Below are 14,340 nucleotides of genomic sequence, written 5' to 3' on the forward strand. Positions count from 1 at the left end.
CCTTGGGTGACTGCGCCCCGGAGACTTGCATCTGTTGTCAGAAGTACCCAATCCTGGATACTGAATCGGCGTCCCCCTAGGAGGTGAGAACTTTGTAGCCACCACAGGAGAGAAATTCTGGCTCAGGGAGATAGACTTATCTTCCGGTGCATCTGCAGGTGAGACCCGGACCATTTGCTCAGCAAGTCCCACTAAAACACCCGGGCATGAAACCTGCCAAATGGAATGGCTTCGTACGCCGCAACCATTTTCCCCAGAACCAGAGTACAGTGATGGATTGACACACTCGTCGGCCTCAGAAGTTCCCTGACCATCGTCTGCAGTTCCAGGGCTTTTTCTTCTGGAAGAAATACTCTCTGTAAATCCGTGTCCAGAATCATGCCCAGAAAAGGCAGCCGAGTGGTCGGAATCAACTGAGATTTTGGCAAATTGAGTACCTAACCGTGCTGTCGCAGAACAGACAGTGACAAATTTACACTTCTCAGCAACCGTTCCTTGGACCTCGCCTTTATCAGGAGATCGTCCAAGTACGGGATAATTGTAACCCCTTGTTTGCGAAGGAGAACCATCATTTCCGCCATGACTTTGGTGAAAATCCTCGGAGCCGTGGAAAGCCCAAACGGCAACGTCCGAAATTGGTAATGAGAATCCTGTATCGCAAACCTGAGGAAGGCCTGATGCGAAGGATATATCGGGACGTGTAAGTAGGCATCCTTTATGTCGACTGACACCATAAAACCCCCCCCCTTCCAGGCTGGCAATTACCGCTCGAAGAGATTCCATCTTGAACTTGAAAACATTCAAGTATGAATTGAGGGATTTTAGATTCAGAATTGGTCTGACCGAACCGTCCGGTTTCGGCACAAGAAAGAGGCTCGAGTAGAACCCCTCCCCCCATTGGGACAAGAGAACGGGAACAATGACCCTTTGTAGACACAATTTTTGGATCGCTGCCAGCACCACCTCCCGTCCGGAAGAGCCACTGGTAAGGCCGAAATGAAGAACCGGTGAGGGGGCAACTCCCGAAACTCCAGCTTGTATCCATGAGACACAATCTCTAGGACCCAAGGATCCAGGTCTGATTGAATCCAGACCTGACTGATTATTTGCAGAAGGTCCCCCACCGGTCTGGACTCCCCCAGGGAAGCCCCAGCGTCATGCGGTGGACTTGGTAGAGGCAGGGGAGGACTTTTGGTCCTGGGCGCCTGACACTGCAGGCGGCTTTCTTCCTCTTCCTCTACCTTTTGAAGCGAGGAAGGACGAACCTTTTCCGCGCCTGTATTTATTGTGAAGAAAGGACTGCATCTGCTGATGTGGTGCCTTTTTCTGTTGTGTGGGAACATAAGGAAGAAAAGAGGACTTACCCGCAGTCGCGGTAGAGACCAGGTCAGCCAAGCCGTCCCCAAACAAGACAGTACCTTTGAAGGGTAAAGCTTCCATAGCTCTCTTGGAGTCGGCATCAGCATTCCATTGATGGATCCACAACGCCCTCCTGGCCGATATCGACATGGAATTGGCTCTTGATCCCAAGAGACAAACATCCCTCGCCGCATCATTCAGGTAATCTGCAGCGTCCTTGATATAACCAAGAGTCAAAAGAACATTATCTTTATCAAGGGTATCCATATCATTAGCTAAATTCTCAGCCCATTTAGCAATAGCACTACTCACCCATACCGACGCCACAGCAGGTCTGAGCAATGCACCCGAATTAGCGAAAATGGACTTCAGAGACGTCTCCAGCTTGCGATCCGCCGGATCTTTGAGAGCTGCCGTGTCAGGAGTCGGAAGCACCACTTTCTTAGATAAACGAGATAGAGCCTTGTCAACATTTGGAGACGCCTCCCATTTTTCCCTGTCATCAGAGGGGAAAGGATACGCCATGTAAATCCTCTTGGGAATCTGCCACCTCTTGTCCGGCGACTCCCAAGCCTTTTCACAAAGAGTATTCATTTCATGAGAGGGGGGAAACTTCACCTCTGGTTTTTTTCCCTTGAACAAGCAAATCCTTGTTTCCTGTACCGCAGGTTCATCAGAAATGTGTAAAACATCTTTTATAGCCACAATCATGTACTGAATACTCTTAACTAAACGTGGATGTAAAGCAGCCTCAGTGAAATCGACCTCGGAATCGGAGTCCGTGTCGGTATCAGTATCTACCACTTGAGTAAATGGCCGCTTTTGCGACCCGGATGGGGTCTGCACCTGAGACAAAGCCTCTTCCATGGACTTTTTCCACACCTGTGTCTGTGACTCAAACTTATCTAACCTCTTTAATAAAGAAGCTACATTCGTATTTATCGTACTTAACAATGCGAGTAAATCAAGTGTCGGCTCTTCGCATGACCGGAAGTGAGCTTCCCGGCGGCATCCTCATGGTAAAAAAGGAGAGGGAATATATTTGAATTATTCCCAAATTAAAAAAGCAGTTAAAATTCATATGAACCATTGCACTTATGGGGAAAAAAGGGGGGGGGGGGGGGGGGAAAGGGTGATAAAATTAAAAATAATTAAAAATAAAATTAATTATAATTAATATTATTATATTTTTTTATCATTATATTTTTTTATCATTTTTAATTTTATCACCCTTTCCCCCCCACTTCCGGTCATGTGCACTTCCTGTTTTTCTAATAAAGTTACCATATAAAAAGGACTAAAAACAACTGGAAAGACTTCACCATCTCCTTGAGAAAGAATCCTATTTGGATTCGAAACGCGTTGGAGAAGACTAGAAGCAACTACAAGGACACTTACTCCGTCACCGCCAGCGTCCGTAATACCGGAAGTAAGGACCCGAACTTCCGGTCGCGGCGGAAAAGACGGAGCAGCGGCAAAAGCGCGGCCAGCAGGAGGAGGAAGAAGAAAGGCAGTTACAGCTCACCAGGAGTGAGGCCAGCCCGCCCACCAACCTGATCTCTGCCACTTCATACAGGAACCTCCAGCAACGCTCACATGCACTATTAGGGTAAGTCAGGGACAGTTACACCCTAAAAGACTTTGCCCTTTGATAAGTGTCTCCAAGCTCCCAACCAATCACTCTGAAAGGAGCTGTAAACATTGCACCTTACCCCTCCTCCCTCCCCCTCCCTCGTTTTAATTTTTAATTTTATTTTTAATTTTTATTTTATTTTTACATTATTTTTCCTTATTACATTATTTAAGTTTTCTTCACACAGCACCAGTTAGCAATACACACAAGCGCTCGATTTAACCAAAAATCCTTTAAGATCTATATCAAGAGGACGGCTAGGATCAGAGAGACTGATTCTCTTTTTGTGCTATATGATGCACAGAAAAAGGGTTGCCCTGCTTCTGAGCAGTCCATTGCTCATTGGATTAGGTTGACTATCCAACAGGCCTACGTGTCGGCAGCCTTACCTGTTACAGTGTCTCTGAAGGCCCACTCTGAGATCGGTGGGGTCTTCTCGGGCGGCTGCCCGTGGAGTCTCGGCCCTGCAACTATGCCGAACTGCTACCTAGTCGGGGAAGAACACCTTTGTGAAATTCTACAGATTTGATACCCTGGCCCATGATGATACCCAGTTTGGGCAGGCGGTGCTGCAAACGTCTACGCACATTATCGCCTGTTCTGGAAGCTTGGGGACGTCCCCATCCTATTAAGTGAACCCCAGTATCCTTCATGGATGTTAGAGAAAACGGGATTTTAATACCTACCGGGAAATCCCTTTCTCGTAGTCCATAAGGGATACTGGGTGCCCGCCTCAGTGCGTTGACTTGTCTGCAGGTTCTTGTTAAGGTTTCCTGTTCAGCTTTACTGCTTTGTTACCAGCCGTTGCTGGTCGTTTTCTGTTATGGTGTGCTGGTAGTATGAATCTCACCATTCATGGTTATGTTCCTTCTCTCAAGTATGTCCTTTCTCCTTCCGGCACAGTTTTACTTATACTGGCTGTAGGAGGGGGCATAGAGGGTAGGAGCCAGCACACTCTGTTGAAGAATTTCAAAGTGCACTGGCTTTTTTGGACCCCTTCTATACCCATCGTGTTAAGTGAACCCCAGTATCGCTTATGGACTATGAGAAAGGGATTTACCGGTAGGTATTAAAATCCCGTTTTTGATAACTAGCATTATAACACTAACATCACACAACACCCCCTATTACTTAAACAATTACATAGGTTAGGACCACACAAGCACATTAGAAATAAAGTACTAAATTATCATTTTATTTAAAGTGACAAATTGCTTCATATATTTTACTATATTGAATACTTGGAGTTTCTCGCATCTGTTTGGCGAGCACTGCTGTACTTTGGGGTACAGGGGCCATTAGAGCCAAGCCACAATGCTAAGAGCAAACTTGTTGGACCTAAGCCCCTCCCCTCCTATGGGACACATCAGTTTTTTTCATTAGCATCCATGAAGTAGAGAATTAGTGTTCTGGCATTCCATTGAACACCAGCACTGAGTGTGAGGTCCACCACTTATTAACTCTGTTTCTGCTTATCCTAGTTTTAATACTTAAGGCTTCTGACTGCCTTGAGTCATGTAGCTCATAGCACAAATCAGACTGCGGACCTGTAGCAGAGAAGTGTTATCATACAGGTGGCCCCAATCGCCCCCTTAATATGTTGGGGAGGGCACCAGGACACACTCTGCAGCAGAACTATCAGGGAGGTTCCCCTGTTGATGGAATCACCGTTATGAGATTTGATTAAACAGTGGGTAAGCCCTATGTTTGTTAGAGCAAATGCTCATATACAGCATAGGGAAAAGGCATAGGTGTAACCGTAAAGACCATCTGCTATAACAAAGTGATACACTCTTTGGTGTGCATAGCAAAGAATCACTGCCTGGGTTATTGACTCAGGGTTTTCATTGATGATTGCCTGATGTGAAATTGTATATAGGAGTGGGCCTATGATAGCTATGTAATATACTTTTTACAATCAGGATATATTTACAGGTGTTGATTGGTGAAGGTTTTATGAAATAATTATCAATAAGGTTGAAAACAGATTCCTAACCTATAATCTTATATGGAAATGTTTTGTATACTGTAGCGGCCATAACGACATATCACTGCTAAAATAATAGACACATAACTATACCCTAAGTTAGCTACTTATAATACTTTGCTCTAAGCTGTTTAATTTGGGGATTAATTAAAAACAGTGTTGATGTAATTAACTGCTCCTCACTGCAGGAGGAAGTCTAACCGCCACTTCCAGCACGGTAACCTAGCCTTCACCTCTCTTCTTTCCCAGCACTCACATGTTCTCTGTTGTCGCATTTGGACCTTGCAATGCCATTGGTATCAAGGTCCATCTAACACCATATACAGTGGCAAAAATTCTTACTATCACCCGTTATCCTCTCCAATGATGATGACGGGAAGCAGATGAGGACGACTGCTATACATGCTGTACTACCTCCTATATCAGATTAACAATCCTCAAACATATCTCCTACAGTATTGAAATTATGCGCAATTCATTTAAATGCATGTGTACCAGACATTTTCTTATGGCAATGGGAGGTGAGTAACAGGAGGTGAGCAACGGAAACCGTTGCAGTGAAAATAAGTTGCACATTTTCCACTGCACTCTCTGTCGTCACTCCTGGATAAGGGTACTCTAACACAATATCAAGTAATGAAACCTGGGTACAGTTGATACCAATAAGATTCTTTTAGATCAGGCAAATTTTATTTAATTGTCAACACCACAATGTATATCTGGTAAAATCTGCTTTGTGTTTGCATTTGTTGATTGCATTTAAGATCAAGGTGCAGTGTGATGTGCTGAATATGGAGGGCATGCTCTTTCTCCTCTTATGTAGCCGGAATGCATAAATGTATCCATGACTGTGGTATCCAGCTGCATTTACTGATTGAATTAAAAAGGTGCAGCATAATTAGGTGGTTATACTTTTTCTCTATCTGTGTAACGGGAATGCACAAACTGTATCCGTTATTATGAGGTATCCAGTGAAAGCTATAATGTATTATGTCAATACTGATTTAGAATCCTAAAGACCATCTGCTATAAGAAAGTGATACACTCCTTGTTGCTCATAGTAAGGCACCACTGCCTGGGTTGTTGACTCAGGGATTTTATTGATGATTCTATATTGTGAAATTGTATATAGGAGTGTGTCTATGACAGCTATGTAATATTCTTTTTACATTCAGGATATGTTTACAGGTGTTGCCTGGAGAAGGTTTTATGAAATAATTATCAATAAGGTTGAAAACCGATTCCTAACCTATAATCTTATATGGAAATGTTTTGTATACTGTAGCAGCCATAACAACATATCACTGCTAAAATAATTATGCCCTAAACTAACTACTTATGATACTTTGATCTAAGCTGGATTTAAGTCAAATTTCATTCATACAAAAAATTCACCACAGAGACAAATATTGTCTTTTAATATATATATATTAAGAATAAGTAGGGGGTAACACACATAATTATTTACAAAGTCTCACAAATCACAATTATTTACCCCTATTATCTTAAGCAAGGGGGAAAAAAAGGCATTTTGTTTCCCCCAGCACACTGAATAAGTCACCAGATGTAAATCCCACACAATATCAGAATTCAGAGATCTCGGTTACATATATTTGCGCAAATGTATGAATAAGCCCCAAAGCCCCTAGCGCTATATCTAGGTGCAGGGTGTGTCACCCCAAAACACCAGCATAAGCCAGAAAGCCCAGGGAAGCATACCAGTGAAAAAACTATAGTGTTAATAAATTAGTGTTAGGAAGCCAAAGCTATAAAGAGGGTGATACAAAAATGAGATGTAATTAAAATGGAGAAAGAGTGTTAAAGAAATGAGTGTGTGTAAAGTGTTAATAGAATGTAAAGGTATGCCACACTTAAGGTGGCCATCCACTACTCAGACTTGTCTGAACTGCAGATAGCATCAGATTTCTCTTGAACTCTCCCGGGAGCGTCCCGGGAATTGGATCAGACCCTGGCTTTAATTTTAATTACATTCACTTCAGATATATCTGATGCACACATGCTACATGCGATTGATCTGATGCTGCTGCTGCCGCTATTCCCCCTCTTGGTGGGTGGGAGTGGTCAGGGAGATGCCAGTCAAGTGACGCTTCAGATGAATCTGATCAGATACATCTGAAGTAAAAAAAACAATCCGATGTGCACCTGTTTTCTTCAGATTCAGATAAATAGTTGGGGCAGCCTCAGAGATCTGTAGTTCAGATATATCTGACACGGGAATGCGCATCGTATCGGAAGAGCCATCCGATGTGACACTTTTCTTCAGATATGACGGTCAGAAATGCCGAAATCTGAAGAAAACTGCTCAAATCGTACTAGTGGATGGGGGCCTTTAAGCCATCCAGCTCAGCCAGTCCAGAGGCACCACACCTCACACCTCCATTACCCCAATCTGGGTGTATGATTAACCAGCAAGGAGCCACATGATAATGGCTCCTTACTTAATATTTATACACTAAGCTAATTGAGCATCTTCCACACTATAATATATATATATATATATCTCCCTATTATCTTAAGTAAGAATATTAAATTAAAAGTTACGTTTTAAAATTAACAATCATATCAATTTAACAGTCACATATACAAAATATAAAAGAGTGCTCCGAAAAAGCAATCTTTCTTGTTTTGGCCAATAAGTAGATATTAACATGTTAAGGTTTTGATTGTTTGGCGCATCTCCAGCACCATAAACTATAAACCTATTATAGAGGATTCAATTTTAGTGGCTGGTTCTTTACGAATTGAAAGTATCAATAATTATATTATTGAAGTCTGGTGCAGGTTACTAAAATACCACTGTATGTAACCATGCCGCCTCCTTAGGGCGGGCTTTTACCTCAGTCACTGCCTGTCAAAAAAAAACTCTGTATAGTCGATGGCTGCCTGTGTTTTATCTCAAGCTACAGTGCTGATACCTATGGGTGTCCAGGATGGGATCCAGTGAAAATGCTGACGCTAGGATCCCGATACTGCTCAGAATGCCAGCACCCTGAATAGGGTTACAAAGCTGGTGCCGGGATCCCGAACAATCGTGTGCCGGTTACCAGGAGAGATAAGCTGCGTGGGAGGTTAGGTTTAGGCTTTGGAAATGGTTATGCTGTGGAGGAGAGGGTTAGGTTTAGGCTGTGGGAAGGGGGTGTTAGGTTCAGGTGCCACCTGGGAGAGTTAGGTTTAGGCTGTGGGGTGGGAGGGTTAGGGATGCCGTGGTCGGTATTCTGACTGCCGGCATATTCTACTAAACCCGTCCAGGACATATTTGCACATTACTCAACTAGATTCCTTTATGTGTAGTATGTGTGACTTAGCTGCAATTCTGACATTTTATTATGAGTAATAAATTGATCTACTATTTCTTCACCTTGTTCTTTTCTGGCTTACAATGTCACATTATGCACAAATATTTTAAACCTATTCTATCTAGTAAGGGACTTGTTCCAAAGCTGTTGAGTATGTTGAAAGAGGCTTAATTAGAACACCCAACGTTGCTTGTGTGATAACGTAAACTTTCAGTCTTTCAAACAGTCTTAATATCTGGAAATATAGTCCTATTTCTCAACCATGGCGTTGAAACAACAATAATTGTACTCACATATTTCAAGGACCGTGCCCATAAACGTTTCTTTAAAGTCACTCTCTAGATGTGAAGTGGATACAATATAAACGTGTCAAAGAAACATCGGTAAATTCACTTCCATGTGCATAATTGAGGGAGATGTACTAAGCCTGAAAAGTGATACATTTCACAGTGATAAAGTGCCAGCCAGTCAGCTTCTAACTACCATGTCACTGGCTATGTTTGAAAAATGACAGGAGCCGATTGGCTGGCACTTTATCACCGTGATATTTATCACTTTTCAAGGCTTAGTACATCTGGCCCTTAGACTGTTCTCATAGGTTTCATTTAAACCGGTCTTTGGGTGTAGTATACATAAAATGCCACAAGATTTTTAAACATCAGGAACCCTGGAGAGCCTGATCCTACTCAGATGAAATGCTTGCGTGGTGTTTTTTCATTCCCAAATTTCTGGAACACTGAACCATGGGATTGTAGGTAAGCTAGAGTAGCTTGCACTTCCAATTTAAACTGTAGGTTTAAACCTTAGCACCTTTCCCCTGCAACCCCACAATGCCAGTGTTCTTGATGTGCCTGTGGAGTGAGGCACATTTTCTGGGGGCTGTTTTGCAGCCTTTTGTAGCTTATTTTATTTTTGTTTTGTAAGTATCCACTAGGGGACACTTGAACTCTTCAGACAGCTGGGGTGTGAAGTATGCAGCCCGGAGGTGGCACAATCTAACTAAATAAACTATGCACAGCTGGCTCCTCCCTCTTCACAGTTTGAAATCCCTCATCCCAATCCCTCAGTTTGAAAAATTGTGCTGGAGGTGCAGCACAGAAAGAGGAGCTCCTGCTCCATTAGAAATTAATTTTTATATAATATTTCTGAAGCCAAGCCAACCTCTCTGAAACGGGGGCGAAAGCTCACAAATGTAGGAGAGACGAAGACAACCTGTTTGAAGGGGTCGGCATCTCTCTCAGATCACACAGCAAAGGAGCAGAGTGAGTAATTACTGAGGAAAAGTGCTGCGCAGAAAGTGATCGTCCCTCCCCGCAGTGGTCGCGCAGACATAGTTAGCCACGTTTGTACAGACAGAGCCCTTACCCGACTGTAGCGCTGTTAGGTGTCGCTGTTGGGGCAGGGGGAAGGTCCAGCCGCGGGGCGACCAGAGGCTCAGGAGCGGGTGCTATTGCTTAAGGGTTGGTTCTATATCGGAGGGGCTGAAGGGACCTTGTGACGTATCGAGGGGAGGAGCTACGTCACCAGGGGGAGGAGCTACGGGCGAACAGGGTACCCGAAAAGTACCCTCGCGGGCTCGCTTCGCTCGCCACGCTTCGGGCACGGTGGCTCGCTCCGCTTCGCTCACCACCTAATTACTAAAGGTAATATTTGGTTGCGTGGATAGTAGAGGAACTATCCCGCTGGCCTAGCTCCTCCCCCTTGTGTCGTAACTCCTCCCCCTTACGGAAAAGGTCCCTTAGCCCACTTGATTCTAGCATCTACCATTGCTTAAGGCCCGTACACACTGGTCGATGTATCGGCCGTTCTCTTGAACGGCCGATACATCGCGGGACCGTCGGCCAGTGTGTACGGGCGATACGTCTGTGAACTCCGTCGTTCACAGACGTATCGCGTCGGCCGCGCAGCACAGCCGACAGCCAATATATCTAACGATATATTGGCCCGTCGCTGTGTGTGTACGGGGCGGTCGTCCGACCGCCCGTACCCATGCTGCGGCGGCCGGCGGTGATTGACAGGTGAACTGGGCGGGCGCGAGCGCCCGCCCAGTTCATGACGTCAGTCCCCCGACGGATCGGGCTGTGTGTATGCACAGCACACTGCCCGATCCGTACATAGATATATCTGCAGATCAATTGATCTGCAGATATATCTAATAGTGTGTACCCACCTTTAGAGCCGCCGGGGGAGTGGAGACCAAGCGATGCAGGAAGGCTGGCTGTGTCAAGGTAAAGCACAGTGGGAAGCAGAGGATCAGGTTCCCGGGTGCAGGAGGCTATACACAGAGCCGGAAGTCTCAGTACTAACATAGAGCGGCAGGAAGAATCTTAGATGTGATAAGAAAATTTAATTTGCGCCCATTATGTTTTTCTGTGTAGGCGCGCAGCATGAGCGGCCTTTCCACTCTAAGGGGATGTTAGAGGAGATATACAAAGGCTGTATTGGAAAGCAAAAGAGTATATGATTTCTAGCAGTAGAGGAGGCTGAGGCTTCTTACTGGTATTCTGGCGTTATTGGCATAGGAGATATGCTGCTGTGATCTCTCTGAGTAAAATATATATAATACTATGTTTTTATCTTCCAAGGGACTCTGCTGGCAGGTACTGCGGAGGTGGAGCAACAGAATTACCAACCCAGTCGACTCAAGCTATATATCAGTCGGTGGTGTGAGGGTTGCAAACGTCAGGCTGGTTAAAAAAAAAATGTTTTCTTTTACGTCCTAGAGGATGATGGGGCTCCATTTAGTACCATGGGGTATAGACTGGTTCTTTGGGAGCCACTGGCACTTTAAGCGTTTAACAGTGGGCTAGCTCCTCCCTCTATGCCCCTCCTATCAGACTCAGTTTAGAAAATGTGCCCGGAGGAGCCGGTCACAGCTAAGGGAGCTCCTAGGAGTTTTCTTAGTTTCTTTATCATCCACTAGGGGTCACTGGAGTACTCTTGGGATATGGACGGCTTCCACCGGAAGAAGGCACTGAATAAATTAATTTTTGAGACTACTCCTCCCCTCCATATCCTCGAGCACTTCAGTGTTTTTTCTGTGCTCGACACAGTTAGAAGGCATAGTGGAGCTCGTCCACGAAGTATTGGAATTTTTTTTTTAGTTCCTAAGTTTTTCTTCTTTTCAAGGATTTCCACGTCCTTTCCCCCCTTCTAACAGGCGTGGGTCAGGGACAGTGGAAGCGGCTGAGAACAGCCGTGAGTGTCGGACCTCTCTGTAAAGAGCTCCCTCACTCCACCTGCAGGCTGCCTGCAAAAAGCTGGACGGAGCTTGGATGAGAAGCCCCGTCATAGACTTTGGTCACGGTCCAGGTATGTTAGGGGCGGTCAGCTCTTGCTGCCGCTCCACTGTTGGGGATTGTATTGGGTACTCACCGCTGCCCGGAGCGCGTGTGCATGGGCCGCATCACGGCTCCATGCGGCGCGCTCTCACTCTCCGCTCCCAGCATCTTAAATACCAGACCGCTGCTCCCCGGCGCCGCAGCAGCGCTGCCTGGCTACACAGACACTCCGCAAAATGTGTGTGGCGGGCGGGAGCGCGTGTGCATAGGCCGCTCCAGGGCTCTATGCAGCACGCTCGCTGCTTCCGCTATCCGCCCGCAGCAGCCGAGGAGTTCCCGCTGCCTGGGCCTACAGGTACAGGCCGCTCACACGGCCCTATGCAGACTTCCACAGGCCCCGACCCGGTGCTGTACACGGAGGTCGTGGGAGTGGGGGGGGGGAGACATTGGCAGTATTTGGCATGCTTAATATGTTAATGTTCTCCTGTCTGTTCCAGGTTTCCTTTATTACATCTCGGCTAAGAGTGGTACTAGGGGAATTTTGGGGTCAGTTTTCTTATTGCTGGCAGGCACTGCACTTGCCTGAATATACCAGGAACTTTGGTGTTATTACTGAGTCGTGCAGTCTGTCTGTGTGTAGTTTGTATTGTCTGTCTTTTATAATGAGTAAGACACCAGCAAAATCTAAGAAACATTTTTCATGTCATGTCTGTAAGAGTGTGTTGCCTGATGGATCCACCACATGTACAGCATGTGTTGTTAATACAGCCATAAATACGATTTCAGAAGTAAAACCACCATCTCTGGACCCTCCATGGGCTTTACTTGCAGATGTATTAGTTGGTTTACAATCAGAGCTGGCCGCCTCTCGTGAAGAAAGAGAGGCGGCAAGATCTGAGTTTAAAATGAGACCATTTGAGTTACCAGAGTCTCAATCTGGTCAGAGGCCCACCTTGAGTGGAAAAGATAAATTTCCTTTTCCTAATAATTCTCCAGTCTCTGGGATACTAGACCTCACTGAACAGGAGTATGAGGAGGGCGAAATAGGGCAACAGTCAGATAGTGACGATTTTGACAGCCCAGGTATTGACAATCTCATCAGAGCAGTACGTCAGTCGCTGGAGTTTACGGAAACTGAGGAGCCCCTGACGAATGATGAGGTAGTTTTTACTAAACGACAGAGATCTCCGATGTGTTTCCCTATTTCGGAATCTCTTAATAAAATGTTACTGGAATCACGGAAAAATCCGGATAAACGGTTTTCTATTCCTCGTAGATTTAAATCGAGTTACCCGTTTCCAGAGTCCATGACAGCTACTTGGGAGAACCCACCATTGGTGGATTCATCCGTATCCAAACTTACAAGGAAGTTAACCATACCAGTACCAACTGCTACTACGCTTAAAGACCCTGCAGATCGTAAAATAGAGGCTATGCTAAGGTCCATGTATACAGCAGCTGGAGTGCTGCTGAGACCTGGGTTGGTTGGCATTTGGGTTACTAAAGCTTTAATGGTATGGATAAAAGAGCTCAAGTCGGCTCTGCAAGATGACCATCTTATACTTCTCGCGGATCAAATCTGGGAAGCTGCTGAATATCTATGTACAGCTTCTACTGACGTCTGTCAGCTTACTTCTCGCCTGTCCTCATCGCTAGTCATAGTACGACGAGCACTTTGGCTGCGTTCTTGGCAGGCGGAGACGGAGGTTAAAAAAGGTATAGAGGCATTGCCTTATGATGGCGAGAAGCTTTTCGGTCCTGAATTGGACAAATGGATTTCTGAGGCTACTGGAGGAAAGTCTGTGTTTCTTCCATCGCCTACAACTATACCTAAACGGAAATATTCTGGTCCGGCGTTCAAATCCTTTAGAACTCAGCCCTTTCGTGGGCAGGGCACAGGAGCAGTCACGCCTGGTAGAAGAGGTCGGGGACGTAGTGCTCGACAATCCAATGCACGTCGTCAAGACACTAAGACCACTAACAAACCAGTGGCATGACGGGCTCCCAGCCCATCTCGGATCTCCAATTGTGGGAGCACGCCTTCAGAGCTTTCAGGGGGCGTGGCTGCAGACGTCCACAGATGGGTGGATCCGCAAGTTAGTATTAGAGGGTTACAAAATAGAGTTCGATTATCTTCCGACAGGAAGATTTTTCACGACAGGACTGCCTGTGTCGGACGACAAGAAAGCAGTTCTGCAGGTTGCCATTCAGTCTCTGCTGAATGCTGCAGTTGTAATTCCGGTCCCCGTGCAGGAACAGGGGCAGGGTTATTATTCCAGTCTGTTTCTGGTACCAAAACCAGATGGCTCAGTCAGGCCAATATTGAACCTAAAAGGTCTCAATCATTACGTCACTTACCACAGATTCAAGATGGAATCTCTCAGGTCAGTAATTGCAGGGTTAGAGCCGCAGGAATTCATGATTGCACTGGATCTCAAGGATGCGTACTTACACATTCCGATTTGGCCACCTCACCAGAGTTTCTTAAGGTTTGCGATAAGGCGAGACCATTACCAGTTTCAGGCTCTCCCGTTTGGCCTCTCATCAGCGCCTCGGGTATTCACCAAGGTAATGTCCGTGATGATAGCTCATCTCAGGTCCCTAGGGGTAATAATTGTTCCGTATTTGGACGATCTACTCATAAAGGCTCCATCTCAACAATTGCTTCTCCAGCATGCTTTGCTAACGTACAATGTACTAGTTCAGCACGGTTGGATAGTCAGTTTAAAGAAATCACATCTAATTCCGTGTCAGCGACTTCAA

This window comes from Pseudophryne corroboree, chromosome 11, assembly GCF_028390025.1.
Source record: "Pseudophryne corroboree isolate aPseCor3 chromosome 11, aPseCor3.hap2, whole genome shotgun sequence".
Classification (NCBI taxonomy): Eukaryota; Metazoa; Chordata; class Amphibia; order Anura; family Myobatrachidae; genus Pseudophryne; species Pseudophryne corroboree.